Source organism: Nycticebus coucang, chromosome 6, assembly GCF_027406575.1.
Source record: "Nycticebus coucang isolate mNycCou1 chromosome 6, mNycCou1.pri, whole genome shotgun sequence".
In the NCBI taxonomy this organism is placed as follows: Eukaryota; Metazoa; Chordata; class Mammalia; order Primates; family Lorisidae; genus Nycticebus; species Nycticebus coucang.
This window is the reverse complement of record NC_069785.1, coordinates 131,828,490-131,852,025: the sequence shown is the minus strand read 5'-3', so window position 1 is coordinate 131,852,025 and position 23,536 is coordinate 131,828,490. Positions and strand designations below refer to the sequence as shown.

At 41.1% G+C, this 23,536-nt stretch overlaps 1 protein-coding gene and 1 pseudogene across 8 annotated transcripts in view; one reads left to right on the top strand and one right to left on the bottom strand.

Annotated features, from left to right (window-relative positions):
• OPCML (opioid binding protein/cell adhesion molecule like) overlaps positions 1–23,536 on the bottom strand; it is a 1,112,106-nt gene that overhangs the window by 501,066 nt on the left and 587,504 nt on the right. The gene's annotated exons all lie outside the window — the stretch shown is intronic.
• Positions 9,357–11,750, top strand: LOC128588199 (nucleolar complex protein 3 homolog; annotated as a pseudogene).

The following is a 23,536-nucleotide window of genomic DNA, read 5'->3' as shown; positions in this document are numbered from 1 at the left end:
CTATTCATAAATACATAAAGTACACTCATAACATATATATACAAAGGGACTCATCTTAAGTGTATAGCTCAGTCCAAGTGAAGAGCTCAGATGTACACACACACACACACACACACACACACAGAGTTATGTAACCAAAGCCAGATCAAAATACAGAACACTCCCACCAAGTTCATGCTGTTCTCATACCAGTTTTCAGACATTGACCCCCAAGTTTCTCCTGATACACCCAAGGCACCTATGCCAACTTCTGCCATCAATGACTTGCTTTGCCTGATCTTAGGCTTCATAACATTGTGTACACACCACTGTCTAAGAAACATTTATTTTGAAAAGTAAAGATTTTTTAGCAAGTCGGTTTTTCCTCACATTACAATATCTCCAATGATACCTGGGTCATTACAGAAATTTTGAGATATCCAAACATCAAGGAACATAAAATCCACACAGATGGAATGAAACCATCTCAGCAACATTGACAAGCCAAGCTTGTTGAAACGTGCACAGGTGAATCAGAAAGGACGCTGTCGACTCTGTTTCTTGAAAGTGAAATAACAGACCGTAACACAGTCTGTCTCAAAACTTTCAGAGTAAACCACATACAATACTTTCTACGAGTAGGCATAATTTTTGGCCTGTTCTTAAACACCTATGAACTTAGATATTCTCAGTTATGATTCCCTGGTCACCACCAATCTTACAAGTAGACTCATATGAGAACATTTAAATTACAAAGGCTACAGAGATATCTATTTCACATCCTCTTTCTCTACTTAGACTTGCTAACATAAAGTGCTAGAGTTGGAAAAATTGTCACCTTTGTTATTCTAACCATCTTGAAAGCTGAGAGTGGAAAGTATAAGAATGGGATCCTGAGTTTACTCCTGTTTTACTTTGGACATTATTACATAGGACTCAATTAACTGTGGGAGGGGAGTTCAGACCGAATTAGATCTAGGAGGTACTATGGCTTTGGGTGAAGATGTACAATAGACAGAACTCTATTATAGGTGAGATATGGCAGGAATCACTACATTGGGTGGCATCAGAAAAGAGCACCCAACCCAGAAACAGGCAATGTTTGGGAGACTAAAGAGATAGGGAGAAATTGGGGTCTTGTATCTGGATTTCATCAGGAGGCTTGGGTCCTTGACAAGAGACTCGCAGGAGGAAGGGAAAGGCTTAGGTTTAGAGAGATGAATTCACCAGGCAGGCCACCAGGACAGGAATCCAGAAGGGAAGGACGTATTCTAAGACAGTGGTTCTCAAAGTGTGGTCCCCAGACAAACAACATAAGCCTGACCTGAAAAAGTACAAATTCTCAGAACTGCTGAATCAGAAACTGTGGCTTGATGCCCAGCAATCTGTTTTAACAAGCACTCCAGATGATACTGGTATAGGCTAAAAATTTGGGAGCCACAAGTCTAAGAATTAAAAACAGGGCGCTAAGTGGAACCTGCTCTCAGGAGTGAGGCACCAACGTTGGAGCTGGGCTAGAGTCACAGGAAATGGCGTTGAGTGCCCGGGTGACAGGCTGCGGTTCCCTTTGTCTCTCGGGGTGGAGACACGAAGACCCTGCTTGGATAGAACCATCAGAAACAGGTAGAGCCTGAGGACACGTGACACATTTTTGGAGGATGTTAGCATGACATGTTAAACTGCTTGTTTTGTCTCCCCACCTTGAAGTCATGAGCTTCTCCAAGGCAGGGACTTTGCCTGATTGATCTTATTTATCTCCACCCACAGTGCCTAATAAAATGCTTGAAACACAACAGAAGCTCAAAAAATGTTTGTGGAATGAATGCAATGGGGAGGGAATGAATGAAGGAATGAACAAATAAAAGAGAAGTTAAACGCGGAGCACGTGTATTGAATGAGCCACGCCGATGAAATGTCCAGAATAAGTGAACACAGTGAGACAGAAAGAATTTGGTGCTTGCCAGGGGCAAGGTGGGAGGGGGAACGGGAAGTGGCTGCTATGGGCACGGGGTTTCCATTGAGAGGGAGGGATTAAAATGTTCTGGAATTAGACAGCGATGGTTGCACAACCTTATGAATATACTAAAACCCACTGAATTGGACACTTTCAAAGGGTGGATTTTATGGTATGTGAATGATATCTCAATAAAAATAATTACATTTTTTAAAAAGCAGAATGTGTGAATATCAAGCAAGGCATTTCTGAAGGTACATTTCATTAGCCAAAAGCGGCGCTTGGAGGACATGGGGCATTGTATGCAATGAAACTTCTCAAGGCAAAACTACAAATGAGAAGGGATGCTGATGTGATCTGAGTATGCCCTGCCCTCCCTCCTTGGGAAGGTTTCCCCAACCAGTACAGCCGTGACAGCCAGGCCCCAAGGAGGTCTGCAGGAAACTGCTCAGACTCGATTGTGTCCAAGTAAACGTGATCCTATCAGCAGCACAGGAGAGCACCAAGGCCAAAGACAGCATTAGCAGAAGTGAGTTCTGGGGCCTTCTCCCTTGCTCAGGCTCTCAATCTGGAAACCAGGAGAATGACATCCGGCAGACCACTCTCTGGAGGAGTTCTGTGACAATCAACCGGGCTAACTCCTGGCAAAAATGCTTTGTTCTCCCTAAAACACAAGCCCTAAAAGTTCTTGCTGCTGTTTGCAAAGATGCAGAACCCAGGCAGGGCGCTGGGCCGGGCCTCTGCTCCGGGGACAGCCCTGGGGTGGAGGGGAACAGGGAAGGGATCTCCAGGCCCGGGCTGCGCGCTCCGGGGAGCAGGGTGTGGGGCCGGGACAGGCCTGCGGGGCCCAGGGTGAGGGCTGCTGGCTCTCCCGGGCTTTACAGCCCTCCCGTTATTACCTCCTCTTTCTTTTTATGCTATTGCCAAAATACCACCATTAATCTTTCGCGCTCCCTAAAGGCAAAACACGGGTAATTGGATTTATCTGGTTTTAGAATTTGTTAGGTTCCGTTACAAAATAAATAAATAACTGCCCTCGGAAGAGGGGCGTCTTCGGGGCTCCCGGTCGTCAGGTGGCAGCGCACGCGGGGGTCCACGCAGCGCCACCAGCTCATTAATCTGGGCTATCTCCTCCCTGCACCTGGTCCCCGCTGTCCGCAGCCGCCTCTCCCTGCTCCTGGCTTGATTTGTTTCCCTCCCCTGACCCGGCCAGCTTCAGAGCCGGCCAGTGCGTCCTGTCTCCCTGCGGGTTTCATCCCCCCATCCCGCCCTGCCCTCTCTTCCACAATTTTTTCTGCATCCATCTCCTGCTGTGCTGTTTTCTCCCCAGATTGTACAGTGAGGCTGTTTAGAACTTCTCTGGGCAGCCTGGAACCTTCTGTTTCTTGTCTTCTTGTTATTTTCATCATTAAATATATAAGTGTGCACGCACGCGTGCACGCGCACACACACTCCTACAACAGAATAATGGCATGTGATTCAGGCCAGTGACTCACAGGGAAGCCTGCTGGATACTATTTTGAACTTTTGGACTTTGTTGTATGAGAAGGTGCTGTCTGGCACTGCTGAAACCATCTTGCAGGCATAAAAGATGCTGATCTCAGCACCGGAGATGATCCAAACTCACCCTGGAATCTGCTCCTTCCAGCATCCTTACCAAGTGGCACTATTAATATTAGCATTGCTTGCCTGCTCTTTACTGTTAGGCTGTTTTTCTTGGTGCTGGAAGCATCCTATCTGCTGTCCGATGTTCCCCTCCAGCCAGGGCTTGATTAGACCACGAGTGGACATTTACCCCAAGCTGGGATACTCAGATTTTGTCTCCTGGAAATTTAGAAATAGGACAGAGCAATACTAGAAAATGTGTGGAGACCAGCTTGAATGCAGGACCCACAAAGTCATAAGATGCAAGATGGTCACTTCTTCCCACAGAAGCAGAGAAAGAAAAAGGGACAAAGGACCCTCTGTGTAGGAAAAAAGTCAGAATAAGAGACCATGTGACCACACGGAGAGAGGCAAATAAAAGAGGGCTGCCTGTGTTCTAGAGCAGTGGCCCCAATCTTTTTGGCACCAGGGACTGGTTTCATGGAAGACAATTTTCCTATGCACCAGTGGGGTGAAGCCCAGGTTTGGGGATAATTCAAGAACATGACATTTATTTTATCTCTATTATTATTAGCTTGTAATGCATAAAGAAATAATTATACAACTCACCTCATGAAGAATCAGGGTGAGCCCTGAGCTTGTTTTCCTGCAACTAGCCAGTCCCATCCTCTATTTACAGCCACACCCCAGCACTGTCATCGCCGCCTCTGCTCCACCTCAGCCATTAGACTCTCATGAGGAGCACACAACCTAGATTCTTCTCATGTGCAGTTTACAGCAGGGTTTACACTCCTGCGAGGATCTAATGCCAGGGCTCTGATAGGAGGCAGAGCTCAGGCAGTGACGCCAGCCATGGGGAGCAACTGCAAATAACAGATGAAACTTCTCTGCTCACCTGCTGTGCAGCCCAGTTCATCACAGGCCAAGGGCTGGCATGAGGCTGCAGCCCAGGGATTGGGGATTGAGTTCTAGAATTTCTACCTCCTCGTCCCCTTCCTTCAGAAGCTAACGTTCCTTACTTCCCCTGAGTTCTATGGTTCTTGTAACACAGCCGACTTCTTTATTTAAATAGCTTGAATAGTTTTTTTCCCTACATTTTAACAAAAAAGGTAAAGCAAAATATTGTTATACTCACAACTAGAGATACGAGGATTAATAAAATATTTTCTCTCCCTTCCAGGCTCTTAGCCCTATGAACACAAGATATGTATAATTACTGCTGCTGGAACCTTTGAGATTGTGTCATAGTTAATCATCTGAATATCCTAAGAGTGTGAAAATACCAGTTTATTCACCTTGCACACTCTGGTGAACAGGAAACACTAAGAAGGTTAGATACACATTTTTTTCCAAAAAAATAGTACACAAAACTAGTTTTGCTTACATGATTATCAGATTCAGAAGTGTGTGCCTCAGGACTCTTGATTCTGTATGTCTGATGCTAAGTGCAGGAATCTGTATTCCAAAAAAATCTTTCTGGTCAGTGTGATCCCAAACTTGGCTTGAAAAGCTTAGAAACCAGCAAGAGAAAGACAACTGAGGAAAATCAGAAAAGATTAAGAAGATATAACATCTGAGAGAGACCAGGAAGATGAGTAAGACCTGCCATAGGGAGGAAGTTGGGAAGGAACTTTTCAAGAAGAAAAAGAGCAAATTACAAATCACTGCACAAATAAAAGTTGCTTATGTTCATTATTATTTCTACTTTGCTGTGGTCAGAAATATACAAATGTCTGATGACATCCACTTACACAATTGGGAAGGAGAGGAGGCCAGACAACAGGTGTAATCTATCTGCCTTTGTCAAGCGGACATTAGTAACAGGTTCTACGGAGCCACCATAGCTAATTCAAATATGTCTGTGGAATCCCATTCCTGCCCTCAAGAAACTCACATCCAGTTGAAGAAAAAGGGTTGCCTGGACACTGGATACCCCACCTAGTTCATGATTCTGTCCTTTTAATCTCTCTCTCATTTAGAATCAGGATTTTTGCTTTGTTGCCCACGCTGGACTCAAACTCCTAGACTAAAGCAATTCTCCTGCCTCAACCCCCAAAGAGTTGGGACTTCTATTAGTGCACACCACTGCACCTGGCTTGGAAACTTCTTTTAACATTTCCTGTAAGCAGGTCCATTAAAAACAAATCCCTTTGATTTCTGTTTCTCTGAGAAATTCTCTTTTTTATTTAGGTTGGTGATTCTTTTCTTGTAACATTTTCTACACTTCACACCATTCTTTTCTTTTTTGCATGGTTTCTAAAGCCAAATTCAATGTAATTCTTAGTCTTGCTCCTCCATAGGTAATGTTTTTCCCTTTTGATATTTTCTGATTTTTTGTTTTCTTTGCTTTTGAAATTCTTCAGTTTGAACATCAGATGCTTAGGTGCAGATTTGTTTTGGTTTTCATTCATCCTGTTTAGTGTCCTTTAGTGAGCTTCTGGGATCTGCGGTTTGGTGTCTGACATTAATCTTGCGATATCCTCAGTTACTATTATTATACATATTTTCTTCTCTTTCTTTTGCTTCTGGTATTCTCATTGCATATTCATTGCACTTTTTGTAATTGCCCCAGAGTTCTCAGACTTGTGTTCTCGTTTTTTCTATTTTTTTTCTCTTTGCTTTCTAGCTTGGAAAGTTTCCATTGGCATGTTTTCAAGCCCCATGATTATCTCCTCAGCTGTGTCCAGTCCACTGATGAGCCCATCAAATGAGCCCATTCCTCATTTCTGTAACAATGTTTGCTTATTTATTTTATTTCTAGCACTTCATTTTGATTCTTCCTTAGAATTTCCATCTGTCTGCTTACATTACTCATCTGTTCTTGCTTGTTGTCCATTTTATTTCCAAGTTGGCCAATATTTATTTCCATATTTATTTTAAATCTCCAGCCTGAGAATTTCAACCTGCCTGCCATATCTGAGTCTTCTTCTTAGGTTTGCTCTGTCTCTTCAAACTATGATTTTTGCCCTTTGGGTAGTGAGCATTTAGAGCTGGGAATTTCCCACCTGCTTCCAGTGGATTAGAGTTCTGGTAAAACCCAATGTAATTAGGCTCTGGTAACACAGTTTCATTTGAGGGCAGGATTTTGTTAGGAAGAGCAAAATCTTCTGGGCTCCTTTCAGAATGGTTCTCTGATCTGGCTGGTTTTTCATTTTCACTCTGAGAACAGGATGAGGCTTCCAGGGGTAAAACTCACAAAAGCGTGGGGCTCCCTTATGATGCATCTGGAGCTTTTATGTCTCAAGTTAGTCCACACTCCATGTCCAGCAATCAGTCAATTACATTTTAAGTATTCCTAATGATACTATAGAACTACTGGACAAACATAAATGTAAAGAACACTCCAATGCAACAAAAGCAGACAATCATTTTTCTCAAGTGGACATGGAATATTCTTCATGATAGATCATGGATTAAACACGTCTCTCTCCCTCTCTCTCTCTTTTTTTTTTTTTTTTTTACACAGAGTGTCACTTTGTCACCCTTGGTAGAGTGCCATTGCATCGTAACTACACCAACCTCAAACTCTTAGGCTCAAGTGATCCCCTTGCCTCAGCCTCCCAAGTAGCTTGGACTACAGAAGCTGGCCACAATGCCCGGCTATTTTTAGAGACAGGAGTCTCTCTCTGGCTCAGGCTGATCTTGAACTCATTAGCTCAGGTGATCCACCAACCCTGGCCTCCCAGAGTGCTAGGATTACAGGCATGAGCCACAGCACCCAGCCAAGACACAAGTCTTAATAAATCAAAAACAGTAAAATCATGCAAGTTATCTTCCCTGACCAGAATGGAGTGAAACTAAAAATCAGCAGCAGAAGGAAAACTGGAAAATACATAAATAGGTGTAAATTTACGTGGATCTGCGGTTAGGTATCTGACATTAATCTTGTGATATTCTCAGTTACTATTATTATAAGTATTTTCTCCTTTTGCTGTAAATTAAGCAACACACTTTCAAGCAACCTATGAGAAAATAAAGAATTTATATTAATCTGGAAACAATTGTAAATGAAACATATCAAAATGTATAGGGTGTAGTGAAAGCAGTGCTAAGATAGAAATTCACAGTTCTAAACAAATACAAAATCTCTCATTTACCTAGCTTTAACCACTAAAGAACTAGAAAAATGAGAAAAAAACTAAAAATGAAATTAGCAGAAGGAATAAAATGATATTGAAGCAAGATAAATAAAATAGAGAATAGAAAACAATAGAGAAAATCGACAGAACCATTCATTTATTCTTTAAAATGACAAGAAAATTGACAAAGCTATATTGACTAAGTAACAGGGAGAGAAGATGCAAATAACCAAAATCAGTCATGACCGGGAGGACACTGAAAAAAATTTTTAAGTAATAAAAAGGATTATAAACTAGTATTATGGTCAAAAGTGTGCCAACATGTTGAATAACCTAAATCAATGACCAAATTCCTAGGAAGACAAGGAATTGCTAGCCTACCAAGAATCAGTCATAAAAAAGTAAAAAATCTGAACAAATCTATAGCTAGTAAAGAGTTTAAATCACTAATAAAGAACTTCCCAACAAAGAAAAGCCTAGGGTCAGACTGCTTTACTGTGAATTCCACCAAGAATTTCCAGGATAATTAACAATTGGTGGGATTACACCTGCAGTGCATCTTACAAGAATATATGTGAAACTTAGTAAATGTAGAATGTAAATGTCTTAACACAATAACTAAGAAAACGCCAGGAAAGCTATGTTAACCAGTGTGATGAAAATGTGTCAAACGGTCTATAAAACCAATGTATGGTGCCTATGATCGCATTAATGTACACAGCTATGATTTTATAATAAACAATAAAATGAAATAAAAAAAAAACAGTAGTTTTCCTCAGACTGTTCCAAAAAATTGATGAGGAGGAAGCACTTCCCGACGCACTCTCTAAGACAACGTTACTCTAGTAACAGTCAAAGTTAATGCTAGGAGAACAAACAAAAAACCTATAGACCAACATCCCTTAAAAATATCGAAGCAAAATTTTCCACAAAATATTAGCAAACTGAATTCAACAGCTTATTAAAAGAATTATATTCCATGATCAAGTGAGATTTATTCATACAATGCAAGGATGGTTCAAAATACTAAAATCAGTCAATGTAATACACCATATTAACAGATGTAGAAAACAAAACAAATACATGATCATCTCAACTTATACAGAAAAAACAGTAGATAAAATTCAATATCCTTTCATGATGAATGATACTAAACAAAGAATAGAAAGAAACCATCTCAACATAATAAAGGCCATTATGAAAATTCCACAGCTAACAAAGCACTCAATGATGAAAGACTTAAAGTTTTCTCCTAAGATCAGAAACAAAGCAAAAATGTCTGCTTCTGTCACTTCTATTCTACATGGTAATGGAAGTTCTAGCTGGAGCAATTACACAAGAAAAAATGATAAAGGTATCTAAATTGGAAAGGAAGAAGTTAAGCTGTCTCTGATCTCAGATAACATGATCTTATCGGTGGAAAACTCCAAAAATTACACATACACCACAATTATAATGAATAAACAAATTTGGCAAAGTTATAGTATATAAAATAGCACAAAAAATCAGTTGCATTTCTATACACTAACAATAAACAATTTGAAAAAGAATTTAATAAAATAATTTATATCCAATAGCATCAAAAAGAATGAAATATTTAGGAATAAACTTCACTAACAAAGGGAAACAGTTGTACACTAGAATATCAAAACACTGTTAAAATAAACTTAAGAAGAGAGACGTAGATTACTCCTGCAACCGGTGATCTTGTCAAGTTCGGTCTCCTTTCAGGCGTAAGGATGAAGGAAAGAAGAAATAAGAAAGAGCTTCCAAGCTTTCGCAAGTTGCTAAAAACTAGTAAAGTCAAGCTTGAAAACAAGCTAAAAAATAAACAATTTAAACAACAAAGAGCTCTCAAGAAGTACCGAAAAGAACAGAGGAAACTAAGGCAAGCTGTAAGAGATGCTGTGTCTAAGAAACCAATTCCATTGGAGGACCCAAAGGATAAACGTGGACCAGTGAACCTGTTCATACCAGGAAACGAAAGCATGAGCACATTATAGATACATATGAAAAAATAGCAAGAACTCTACAGACCTAACCAGAGAAGGGACTGATTCATTTGCTTCCTATCAAAGATAAAAGTGGTATAATCCCACAGACCAGGGAGAAGCCAGTTATTGACAGTAACAAAGAAGAAGAGATGGTGCTTGAGGAAGAGATCATTGAGGATCCTATTCAAGAGCTGACCATAGAAGAACATTTGATGGAGAGAAAGAAGAAACTACAGGAGACGAAACTGCGTATTGCAGCCTTGGCATCTGCTGTATTATCAGACACAGAAAGTAATATTAAAAAATTGAAAGAATTACGTTCCATGCTGATGGAACAGAATCCTGATGTGGCTGTTATTGTCCGAAAGCTGGTGATTGTTTCTCTAATGGAGTTATTTAAAGACATTACTCCTTCATATAAAATCCAACCTCTCACAGAAGCAGAAAAATCTTCCAAGATCCGCAAGGAAACTCAAAAGTTGAGAGAATTTGAAGAAGGCCTGGTTAGCCAATACAAATTTTATTTGGAAAATCTGGAGCAAATGGTTAAAGATCGGAAGCAAAGGAAGATGAAGAAAAGTAATGTAGTTTCCTTGAAAGCATTACAAAGGACTGGCAGAAGGAACTGTGAAGTGCCTGTGTGAGCTGTTGGTGGCGCTCCCTCATTTTAACTTCCACAACAACATTATTGTATTGATTGTCCCACTTATGAATGACATGTCAAAACTGATATCCGAAATGTGTTGTGAGGCAGTAAAGAAACTCTTCAAACAAGATAAATTAGGCCAAGCTTCTCTTGGTGTAATAAGTAATTTCTGGTTTTGTGAAGGGCAGAAATTATGACGTTAGGCCAGAGATGTTAAAAACATTTTTATGCCTAAGAACCAAGGAAGTAGAAGTGAAAAAAGATACAAAAGACATTAATAAACCAAAAAAGCTTATGACTTTTAAGGAAAAGAGAAAGAATCTATCAAGAATGCAGAGAAAGTGGAAAAAAGCAGAAGAGAAACTAGAACGAGCGCTACGGGAGTCCGAAGCATCAGAGAGCACTGAGAAAAAACTTAAATTGCACACGGAGACTCTGAATATTGTGTTTGTAACCTACTTCAGAATATTGAAGAAGGCCCAGAGGTCACCTCTCCTGCCAGCAGTTTTAGAAGGCCTTGCCAAGTTTGCTCACCTTATAAATGTGGAGTTTTTTGATGATTTATTAGTAGTTCTTCATACTCTCATTGAATCTGGAGACCTAAGCTATCAGGTCCAGATAGCTTTTCACTGTGTCCAGACTGCTTTTCATATTCTTTCTGGACAAGGTGATGTTCTGAATATTGATCCAGTGAAATTCTATACCCATCTCTACAAAACACTGTTCAAGTTACATGCAGGTGCTACCAATGAAGGTGTTGAGATTGTACTCCAGTGCCTTGATGTCATGCTGACTAAGCACAGAAAGTAAGTTTCTCAGCAGCGAGCGTTTGCCTTCATCAAGCGCCTTTGTACCCTAGCTCTTCATGTTCTTCCAAATTCAAGCATTGGCATTTTAGCAACTACCAGAATATTAATGCATACTTTCCCCAAAACAGATTTGTTGCTTGACAATGAATCTCAGGGAAGTGGAGTTTTCCTCCCTGAGCTGGATGAGCCTGAGTACTGTAATGCCCAGAACACTGCTCTGTGGGAATTGCATGCACTTCAGAGATATTATCATCCCATAGTGCAGAAATTTGCATCTCACCTGATCGCTGGAGCCCCTTCTGAGGGCTCAGAAGCCCTCAAACCAGAGTTGAGTTGAAGATCGGCTGTGGAACTGTTTGAGGCCTATAGCATGGCAGCAATGACATTTAATCCTCCTGTTCAGTCTTCAGCCTCCAAAATTAAGGGTAAAAATTTACAAGGGGATTCCTTTTTGAATGAAGATTTAAATCAGTTGGTCAAAAGACATTGCAATGAAGTCGTTACTCAGTTGCCTTTGGATTTCACCAAATGTTTGGAAACATCACTGCAATTGTAGAAGAATGAAGAGTCAGTGGACTTCCTTGTGTATATGTGTGTGTGCAGATACACAAAAAAAATAATAAGCTATTAACTTAGGACCTTTTCTTTTTATACAAAGAAAACTTCCTAAGAATGATTAGGAAGGGGAGGAAGAATTACCTTTTGCATAGTAGTTCTGTCCCCGTTCTAAAAATGTTATTTCATTAAGGAGATTGAAAGCTGTTCCCCCACCCCAATAGTTGGAAATTTCTATCATTAACATGTTGCCTTTTTAAAACTTCATGTACCCATAGTAAGTTATAGTTAAAAAAATATCTTTGGACTGGATCTTACTGAAATCCAGTTGATGTATTAATTTTAGAACATAGAGCACAGAAAAATCAAGACCATGAGAATACTTGTTACCATTTAATATTCTTTATAACTACTCTTTACAACTGAATAAATATTATTTTTATTACAACAGTAAAAAAAAAAAAAAGAAAAGAAAAAAGAAGAGAGAAGTAAATGGGAAGATACCCCAGATTTATGGATTGGTAGACTTCATATAGTTAAGATGTCAACTCAAAACAATCTACAGACTCAGTGTCATCCCTGCCCAAAACTCAATGACTTTTTCTTATGGAAACAGAAAAATCTATCCTAAAATTAATATGCAATTTCAGTAGACCACAAATACTCAAAACAATCTTGAAAAAGAAAAATAAAGCCAGTAGTCTCTTACTTCCTAATTTCAAAACATAGCACAAAGCTATAGTAATCCAAATAGTGTATTCCTGGCATCATGACAGTCGTAGAGCCTAATAGAATAGAGAGAGAAGATATAAATCCTTTAATATGCAGTACATTCAAATGATTTTTGACAAGTATCCTAAGACTATTCAGTGGGGGAAAGGACAGGCTTTTCAATAAATGGTGTGGGAAAAACTGGATATCCATCTGCAAAGTAATAAAGCTGGATTCCTACATCATACCATGTACAAAAAAATAAACTCAAAAAGAATCAAAGACTTAAAGAGCTAAAACTATAAAACCTTTAAAAGAAAACACAGGGAAAAAGCTTTATGACATTGGATTCAGCAATGAGTTATTGGATTTAATGCCAAAAAACATAGGCAAAAAGGGGGAAAAACAGAAAAATTTGATTAGAGTAAATTTTTAAACTTTTGTACATCAAAAGACACTGCCAACAGAATGAAAAGGCAACCCATCAAACAGGGTGAAGTATTTACAAGTCATATATCTGGTAAAGGATCAATATCCAGAATACATAAAACCCCCACAACTCAATGAACAAAGAATACAATTTAAAAATGGACAATCAGCTTTAATAGGCATTTCTCCAAAAAGATACACAAATGGTCAGCATGAACATCTACATCTCTAATCACTAGGGAAAGGCCCATCAAAATTGAGGTGAGATACCACTTCATACCCCTTAGAATCACTATTCTGAAAAAAATCAAAAATCGTAACAACAGAAAACAAATTTTGGCAAGAATGTGATTGTACATTGCTGGTGACATATAAAATGGTTTGACCACTATGGAAAATGATAGTGCAGTTCCTGAAAAAATTAAACATACAGGGCGGTGCCTATGGCTCAGTGAGTAGAGTGCCAGCCCCATATACCAAAGTTGGTGGTTTGGCCAAACTGCAACAAAAAAATAGCTGGGCGTTGTGGGGGGCACCTGTAGTCCTGGCTACTTGGGAGGCTGAGGTAAGAGAATCGCCTAAGCCCAAGAGTTGGAGGTTGCTGTGAGCTATGATACCAGAGCACTCCAACAAGGGTGACAAAGTGAGACTCTGTCTCAAAAAAAATTAAACATACAATTACCATGTGACCCAGCAATTCCACTTTTAGACATAAGCCAAAAGAACTGAAATACAGGATTTAAACAGATATTTGTATACCCATAACATACCAGCATTATTCTTATAGTGAATGCAACTCGAGTGTCTATCAAAAAAAGAATGGATGAACAAATGTGGTATAAACATGTACATTGTAATGTTATTCAACCTTAAGAAGGAAGGAAATTCTGGCACATGGTACCACACAGATAAACCTTGAAGACATTATGACAAGTGTTGTGTGATACCACTTGCCTGAGCTACCTACTGTGGTCAAAATCACAGAGACAGAAAAATAGAACTGTTGGATTCCAGAGTCTGGGGCAAGGGAAGAATGGGCAGTTATTGCTCAATGGATACAAAATTTCAGTTTGAAAACACGAAATGGGATCTGGAGATGATGGTGCTAACGGCTAGGCGGCTGTGTAAATATCGTAGTCCTGTCTGGATGTTCCCTGGTCCCCCAGCTCCCAGTGTCAAGAATGAGTACTGGTACCAAACCAAGCCAAACGACAGAGGGATCACAGATGCAAAGCATTCCCATGCCAACAGTTTGTTACAGGAAAAAGAAAGGATAAAAGTAAATAGAAGTTACACCACGTGAAAATACATTCCAGAGAGAGAGGAACATCTTCGGCAGAGGAGGAAGACCCGGAGTCCCAGCACACGGCTGCCTTCATCAGCTCACTAGTCTGTCTCCCCTTCTCCTGCCTTTGGGGTGACTGACGGATTGGGATGAAACCAAGGTTTACATCACAGGTTTAAACAGAAGGTCATGAGCTCAGAGTCAGTTACAGATCACTAGGAATTTTCTACTACGAATGTTCCCACCAGGGAACAGCTCCTAGCTGCAGTCTGGTTCCCAGCTACAAGTCTGTTAACCGCCCTCCAACCTTAGCCTCTCCTTGCCTTGTTTATCCTCCTCCAGACCTAACGAATGTACTTAATGCCACTGAATTGTACACTTAAAATTGGTTGAAATGCTAAATTTTATGGCATGTACATTTTACCACAATAAAAAAGGGGGCAGCGAGGAACTTGTGGGGGTAAATGTTCTGCACCTGATGAGGCGGCGGTTACATGAGTGAATATATGTGATCAAATTTATTGCTGTGAACACTAAGTATGGTGTGTTTTATTTTAAGCAAATTTTCTTCCTCCCTTCCTTTTAATCTCTCTCTCCTTCCTGATCTGTTGGGTCTGTATTCAGCCAACATATTTACATATTCAACATATGTGAATGTTTAGAGAGGAGAACCCAGAATTAATTCAACTTTATCATTTCCACACTGCCTAGAATAGTGCTTGTAGGTACCCAAGCAAACGGCTTGCTTAAATTGTTAATTCAGTAAGTTATGTTTTGTAAAAAGTAATAACTACTATTTATTGTGATATCATCTACTCCCTCCCCACAGCCGAGTGAAGAGGGTAGGCAGTCCTTATTTTTTTAATCGGGAAATTGAGGCTTAGAGAAATTGAGTCTCTTGTCCAACCACATATAGTCATTAAGTACCTGAAGGGGGATCTGAAATGAGCCTTTTGACTGTAAAGCCAGTGTTCTTAACCTCTCAATTGAGGTTACACTTTATCTTACAATTTGCTAAGCGCCCATTGACTTGCCAATTGTAAAACGGAGCATATAATCAAGAACCTTCTATAAACTGTCTCTCATGCGCAAGTACAGCAGGACGCATGCTACCGGGGCGTACTCAGGGGCCTCACAGAAGAGCATGTTACTGAAGGAAGCAACTGCATTTCAGATGGCCAAGGAGACGAGTCCATGATTCCCTTCATCTTGACATGCCCTGGGGAATGCTAAGAGATCATTCAGATTGGATTTTCCATCCCTTGAAGTTTGCAAATATTCTTCCAAAATGTACCATCCTCTATTAAGTGACCTTGGTGAAAAGGTCACTTAACGAGGAGGGGGTACAAGCATCCCTCCCTTGCAACTGCCCAGAATCTCTTGCCACTTGCTTTGGGAATGCACGTTTATAAAATAGGCAAATGCTGCAATTATAACAAGCAGGAAGAGGCGGGACAAGTGAAGTACAAACTATGTAGGGAGAAAACAATCTCTCAGCTAGGATTCAAACGCCAGGGTCTGTGTTTGTAATCTCAGTGACTTCTGGATTACTCAACACAGGTGAGCATGTTGAGAAGGTAGAGGGGGTGTGTGTGTGTGTGTGTAAGAGGAGGAGAAACAGAGGAAGAGAGAAGGAGATAAAGGAGAAGTATCCATCTTTTCAAAACCCTTGGCGCACCTACTAAGAATTAGGTCTATCTGCTGGACAGTAAAGACACAAAGATAAATAGAGGACATTAATGCATTGAACAAAGACCATGGAAGACGCAATGGAAATGACACTGGGAAGAGAATTATCTTTAGAGATGGCATAAAAAAGTACTGAGCAGTACACATTTGAGTACTGTAACTCCTTCCTCTTACACAGGGTGCCTTAGAGACAATGACTTGGCGTGAGCACCACCCCTCTCATAAAACATCCGACTGATTCAATTTCCCATATGCACAGATAGTGAGTCCTTCTTTGATCTATCATGAGAGGCCCAAACCATGAGTGGGAGGCTGTACATGTGAAGCCATCAGTGGATGGTCCAGGTGAACAAAATACCTGATATAGCAAACCATATAGCTGAGAATAAATTGTTTAATTGCACAGAAGCAGGGCAGATGGGACAGAGCCTGGACTTCACAGGCTGCCTGGATGTGAGGTGATCGCCAAAAAGAACATTTGGGTCAGCAGGCAAACATAAGCATTGGGAAATTCTTAAACCACCAGTAGTGTCCCTCAGAGTAGAGGTCTGGGCACGACCAGGCAGGATGTCCGATCACCCAGGGAGTGAAGAAGTGAAGATTAGCAGGTCACGGGCTAGGATGCAGTGAAAGAAGGGGACTCCCGGCAGTGCCAGTAGGTGATAAGCAAAGTTCAGAAAGGGCCGGAGCCCAGCAGCGAGAACCTGGTCCTTAAGTTGCTCTTGCCTCAGCTTAGGATGGGCACTGGACACCAGGACACTGGACACCAGGACACGTGCAGTCTCATGCAGAGAGAGAGGAGATGTTCATAACTCCTAAGCTCCAAAGGGAGAGCCCATTCATTCTTACCCAGCCACTACCTTTTTTCTCCTTTTCTCTACCTTCAACTATCCAGTAATTCCACCTTGGAGTTTTTTTCTTTTTTGGAGGCAGAGTCTCACTATGTCACCGTAGGTAGAGTACTGTGGCGTAGCATCACAGCTCACAGCAACCTCAAACTCTTCAGCTTAAGAGATCCTCTTGCCTCGGCCTCCTACTAGCTGGGACCACAGGCCCCAGCCATCGTTGTTATTGTTATTTAGCAGGCCCTGGCTGGGTTTGAACCCACCAGCCCCGGTGCATGTGGCTGACACCCTAACCATTGGGCTACAGGAGCCGAGCTACACCTCGGACCTTTTTAATTCACACAAGTACATACTATTCCCTCCTCCTCAGCCTCCCTTTCCCTTCTTCTGGAAATTTGCTCTCCTACGCTCTCCTTTCACATATCATTCCATTTTTGTCTTTCTTTTTTTTCCTTTATCTATCTTCCTTCCTTCATCAACATTTATGAAAATTTCTCCAAATGGCAGAGTAGTGAAAAATGTATATGTGAACCAAAGAAAAACTATGCATTTTAAAATTAAATCTGGCTCAATAGAAACAATAGTACAAACTTGCAAACTTTTGAAAGTATTCAGAAACATCTTTGAGAAAACATTTCCATATTATCTTCCTCTAATTACTTCTACTTTTCTTCAGCGTTGCCATTCACAATAAATAGAAAATTATCGTATTCATTTTTTTTCTCTTTTGCATAATTACTTCTACAACAACACTGTTTTCTATTATTCTTCATTACTAGTATATAGCATTTTGGGTAATTGTGAATTGAATTATCTTCTGCAGACTAGCCAGAAAACTTAACAGCCATGTATAACATTTTTTATTCTTATTATGCAATAGAAACTTGGTTAATTGAGATACCATAAATCTTCAGGTCCAGTGAAAATGTTTAATATTCAAAACCAATTTCTAAAAGTTTTATTGATCAGCACTTTTACGGGAAGCCGGGTCAAGGGCTCGAACATCTCTTTGATTTAAGCAAAATGTAACCTCCCCCAGGGAAGAGGAGGCCAGAGCAGGTCGTGTGATTTTGTTTCTCTGGGGTATGAATCAGCAGCAAGGTGAGGACAAAGCCTATGCCCCTCCACCCTCTCCAGTTTCAATCGATATGGGGGTGTAAGGATGGGAAGGAGGGCTAGAGAATGAAATATTTTAGACGTTAAACAAATTACTTCTGTTCATTCTTCTTCTTTTTTTTTTTCTTGAGACAGAGTCTTACTCAGTAACCCTGCCTAGGTAGAGTGCTGTAGCATCATAGCTCACAGCAACCTCAAAGTCTTGGCCAATCTTCTTGCCTCAGCCTCCCAAGTAGTTGGGACTATGGGTGCCCCCCCAGTGCCCAACTAGTTTTTCTATTATTAGTAGAGACGGCGTCTTGCTCTAGCTCAGGCTAGTCCATATGTGGGCATTACTCATTTCCTCAGAGTCCTGTGTTGGGTTCTTACCAACAGATGGCCTGCTGATTTCGTCTTAGTTTGCAGGTCCTTTGAGGCACTACCTTTCATGATGTGGGAGGTCCTGTGACAGGACAGGCTCAGAGCTAAGAATGACAGTGCTTCCCAAGACAGTGTGTTGGACCCTCTCCTCCATGGCTATCGTGTTGTACAGCGTCTGAGGCATGCACCATTTCCAACCTCATGTCTGGGGCATGCACCACTTCCAGCCTCATGTCTGAGGCATGCACCATTTCCAACCTCAGGTCTGGGGCATGCATCACTTCCAGCCTCATGTCTGAGGCATGCACCATTTCCAACCTCATGTCTGGGGCATGCACCACTTCCAGCCTCGTGTCTGAGGCATGCATCATTTCCAACCTTGTGTCTGAGGCATGCATCATTTCCAGCCTCGTGTCTGAGGAATGCACCACTTCCAGCCTCCTGTCTGAGACATGCACCACGTCCAGCCTCGTGTCTGAGGCATGCGCCATTTCCAACCTTATGTCTGAGGCATGCACCATTTCCAGCCTCATGTCTGAGGCACGCACCACTTCCTCATGTCTGAGGCATGCACCACTTCCAACCTCATGTCTGGGGATGCACCCTTTCCAGCCTCATGCCTGAGGCATGCCTCATTTTCAGGATCCCATTCATGTGGTGCATGCCTGGGGAAGGAAGCACCATGAAGCCAGCAGACCCTGGCAGCAGGACAGCAGACAGTCACCGCCCTTGACTGCAACACTGACCGCCTAACCTTTGTTTCAGCCTGTGCCCAGGGAACAGAAAAGGTGCTTCCTCTTTCTTTCTTTCTTTTGTTGTTGTTCCTGCTTGTAGCACTTAGAAACTTTCTTTGTTCTCTATACCTGGGAGGGAAATACTATAAAATTCAGAAGAAGTGGCAGGAAAGGTCTTCTAGCAGTAACTGCGGCCTCTGACACATCTTAGCCATGGCAAGTGGTTTAACTTTTCTAAACCTCAATCCCCTGGGCTGTTAGTTGGTATAATAATAGTCTGAAAATTACATAAAATGGTAGGTAATTGATGTGGGTCTCACACAGCCTGTATAATAGTAATTTTTGTTTGTTTTAAAAGCATTCCTTCCTCCTTTAGGCTCTTACAAATTTTATCAAAGGGTCAAGGACGGTGTCCTGTAGGGACAGTGGCCCAAGCTCAAATACTCCTTTTCTCTAAGCTACCTTCTTTACCAAGAAAACCATAATCAGATCTAGGCTGGGTAATGCTGAGCCACTAAGACATTAAAGCTTCAATTTTCACTTTAAATAAGAAAATATACCAGGGTCTAAAAGTAGCACGGAGATGTCATTTTTGGAGGAAACTAAGAATGGAGAAGATAAGAAGAGCGAGGACATCTCCCCTACACCCATTCCAGGCCGACATCAGCTCCAACGCAACTGTGTTTAACGGCCATGGGAGCAACTTCTTGCAGGACAAACGACAAACAAACAAACCTGAAATAATCTGATGTTATCACATCAGTATTTTTCTTATCAAATCAGGAAAGGTTAATACTTGATTCCTAACTTCATAGGCAATGCAAATTACTGCCAGCCCCAATGATGTCTTGGACCTTAATTCCCTCTTCTCATCTCATGACTTTGAAGGCTGCTTCATGTTAATAATAAGTAATTTTAAAAGGCCTCCCCTGGGAAGGTCAAATGAGACCTATTTGACTCTTCCTCTCCACTGCATCTCACTGCCTGATCCCATCAGATCTGCAACAACTGCCAGCCAGGCCCCCTCCCAGCCCCCTCGGAGCCAGCCACACAGTATGCAGGGTAAGCAGGCCAAGGGCACAGTCCTTTTTTAGAAGCTAGAAAGAAGGCAAATGAGAAAGACAGAACTAAATGAACCCAAGGGCTAGATTTACTTTAAAAGGTTAAATAATTACCCAGAGGACTTAGATAAGAGCTGTTGAGTTTTCCAGAATGTTCAGAAAGCCATGGGGCATGTATCTTTAAAGCTTTAAAACTTCATATCCTCTCTCCTGCTTTGGAGTGTGGGCCGGTGGTGTGTGCATTGAGGATGTGTCCAATCTCATGTCCAATCATGGATATTAAGGAGTGTCACGGAGTTGAGCTAGCTTTGCTGTGAAATTCTGCAGCCAAGACTCAACTGGGGACAAACCAGCTTCCCAGGAAAATTCACTGGTCAGCCTGTCTGCCCCTCATCTCTTGCTCTGGTCATTCCTTTTGCCTATAACAAGGCAAATCTCTGCAGAGCCAGCTCACCTCCCAAATGTGTCTCTCTACTGCTGATAGGAAGATGGCTCTTCCTTGTTGTCTTGCCCTCAGGGACAGTGAAGATTTTTGCATAGTTTCAGATCAGATTTAAGTCACTGATAGATTCAACTGTCCCCTCTGGCAAATGATTTGAGTTGAACCCAAAAATCCCTCAGGCCTCTAAGATCTCTACCCAACTGCTGGGCCCAAATGTTCCAGGATCAAATTTTAAGAGAATGAAATCCTTTCAATACAAGCATGTCATTCCTGAAGAGGTTAACAACACATTAGAAGAGGTTGGGTCCCAGTAAGATGGAGCAAAGCCTTCAATTAATATTTATTTTTTGAATCCATGGTATCCAACACAATATCTGTACTCAGTACATAAAACATGACTCCTAGGTCCCAGGAGCCCACAGTCCATCCATAATTGCAACAACAGGGTGGCCCATGGCACATATCTGTTAGAACAGAGGCCTGCAGCAAGAGTTATCAAAACTCAGATGTGGGCAATTTTTGACCCAATACAAAAAGCAGGATGCGGAGTGAAACTGAGAAGAGACTCATACATTTTACAGGCATATGTGAATGGGGAGGTGGAGAAAGGAGACGATGGAGCAGATGAAACTGGAAAAGATGGAGAGTATTGTCAGATGCTTGTGAGGAGTTCCATTCAGCATGCATGATAACTGGCACATTTGTGTAGCTTTATAGTTAACAGAACAACAGTTGATAACACAGACCAGAGGAATGTTGTTTCCATGTGTCCACAACTGCACTGAAGTGTTCAAGATCACACAATCAGAGGGGAGTCAGAAGCAAACCCAGGTGCCCTGCCGCTGAGCACAGCACTTTCTAGAACACTAACACAGCTGTCTGCTGGCTAGCACATGTGGGGAGGTACTTCTGGGGAAGGGAAGGGACCCTGGACACCAGCCTTGCTCAAGGTTCTAGGACAGGCATAGAATTCGCAACAGTGGTTCTCAACTCTGACCCCATATCAGAAATAGAGGGAAAGGAGTTTTCAGAGCCTGCATCCAGGCCCAATCTCAGAGATTTTGATTTCTTCATTCTGGGGACACTAGCATTGGGATTTTGAAAAAGCATCTCAGGTAACTCCAACCAGGATAGCGCCACCACTAAGAGGTCCTTTATGAACCTGAACCTGCTTGAGTGTCTTTTCATGTTTTCGTCTTCCCCAGACAGACCACCAGCAAAGCCTTGGCCCTTATATAGCCTTTATTCAGTTTAGGCAACTGAAACACCGAAATGCAAAAATCATGCATCTGTTTCAAATAACCTAGTGGCTACTCGAAATTTTCTAATTTACACACGAGGAAAAGCTGTTGGTATGTGCAAATTACAGAAAAACACAAAAGAGGCTAATAACAGAATACTGTCCTTGGGAGCTCCAAGGCCCTGATGCTTTGGCAAAATCTCACTGTGCATCCCCTGGCAGTAGTTAAACCCTGAATACTTGGTTCTGAATGGATTAACCAGGAACTCCAAATGAAAACACAAGGACATGTTAGCAAAGAGCCATTAAGTATAATCCCAGATCAGCAGCCCAGATCAACAAAACTGATTATCCTGCTATTAAAAAACAAACAAACAAAAATCCCAGTAAGTTGGTGGGGACATCTCCCCTTGAGAGGGATGGGTTGATCACCAATCTCTAACTCTGTCCCACTGCTCCCCCTCCAAATGTACAGATGATGTAGACTCCCAGAGGAACCCAAGCAAAGCTAGGGAAGACAGAAACCCATGAAGAAGGCAGAAATAACAGCCACCCTTTCAGCTGAGATGGCTCAACAGACACCAATGGACCATACTGACGATCCTGGGCGGGCATTGATTCCGACACAAGACTTCTAGATCCTTGTCTTATCCAATCTAATGGAAAGGCACAGAACATTTTTAACCCAACAGCAGATAATTGTAATGAAATGGTTCTGGCCAAGAGGCCCCATTTGTAATAATGAATTCAAATCAGATTCATAGAAGCTATAATTCAACCCTGGTGAATAACACCTTCATTTTCCATATCATCTCTCTCCCAAGAAGGCAAAATAACTCAATATTCAAATAATTATTTTTAAGTTTCAAGTAGCCCTATGAAGTAGTTAAGGAGGAAGATAATATTGCCTCACTTATATAAAATGAGTTTCATCCATGTTCAAAACTTCAGTGTCATCCTTGCCACATCACTCCCTAAAATCCCTCAGCGCAATCAAAGACCTGTCACAACAAAACTGATATCCCAAAGAAAGGAAATCATTCTTCGCTCAGCTGGGTAATTTTGCATTGGGAAATTTGAAGGCAAACCCAAGTTTCTTGCTTTGTCCTCCTTCTGTGACTTCATTCAAAATTTAGAAACACAACTTAATTTGATCCTGGACACACGTTTGCGCAGGATTTTTGTGGCTGATTTTTGAGGCAAGGGTATCATTCACTTTCCCGATGTATTGTGAACATTTGATGCATTTGGAACACTAAATTCCCAAGTAATAAATTCCTAATGTTATTAAGAAGATCAAAGAATAATGATATAAGATTTATAAATTTTTAACCCCCGCCCCCCAAAAAAATCACCAAATAAAACATGGCCTATTTATCTGGAGTTGAGGCCAGGGACTCTCCCTCAGTGTACTGAGAAACAAGTTATTTGTTAAGATGTTTGCACAACTGTTAACCAAAGAAGTAAGAGGAGAGTGTGGAGAACAAAAGGAGGAAGACTGGGACACGCAGAGATACACAGATGTTTATGTTCTTTTAAGAAACATTGTGCTAGTAATTAAATCATACTATTAAAAATAAATAAATAAAAATTAAGAAATAGAAAGGGAAAAGGAAGAAGAGGATGAATAAGAAGAGGATGATTATACAATGGGAGCATCTGATAAAAATGAAGAAAGAAAGTAATCAAAAACCACATCGGATTAAAGAAAGAGAATGCAAAGGGAATAAAATACAAACAGTGTGCTACATTTGTCCATTCTAGGGGCCAATATACGGTAGAGAGGTAAGAAGCCAACACAAGTCATGTGTTTATTTTAAAAATCACCTCATGTCACAGAGAAGTTATACGCAAACCTGTACGTAAACATGAAGTTGTAGTGTTTTTTTAATAAGAAACAAAAAAGTAACTATTCAGCTTTCTTTTGTATTCCCATGCCCATTCCCAAGCCCAGCTGCTAAACATTAGAATTGAAGATCATGAAAACAGGCCAGCAGCTATTA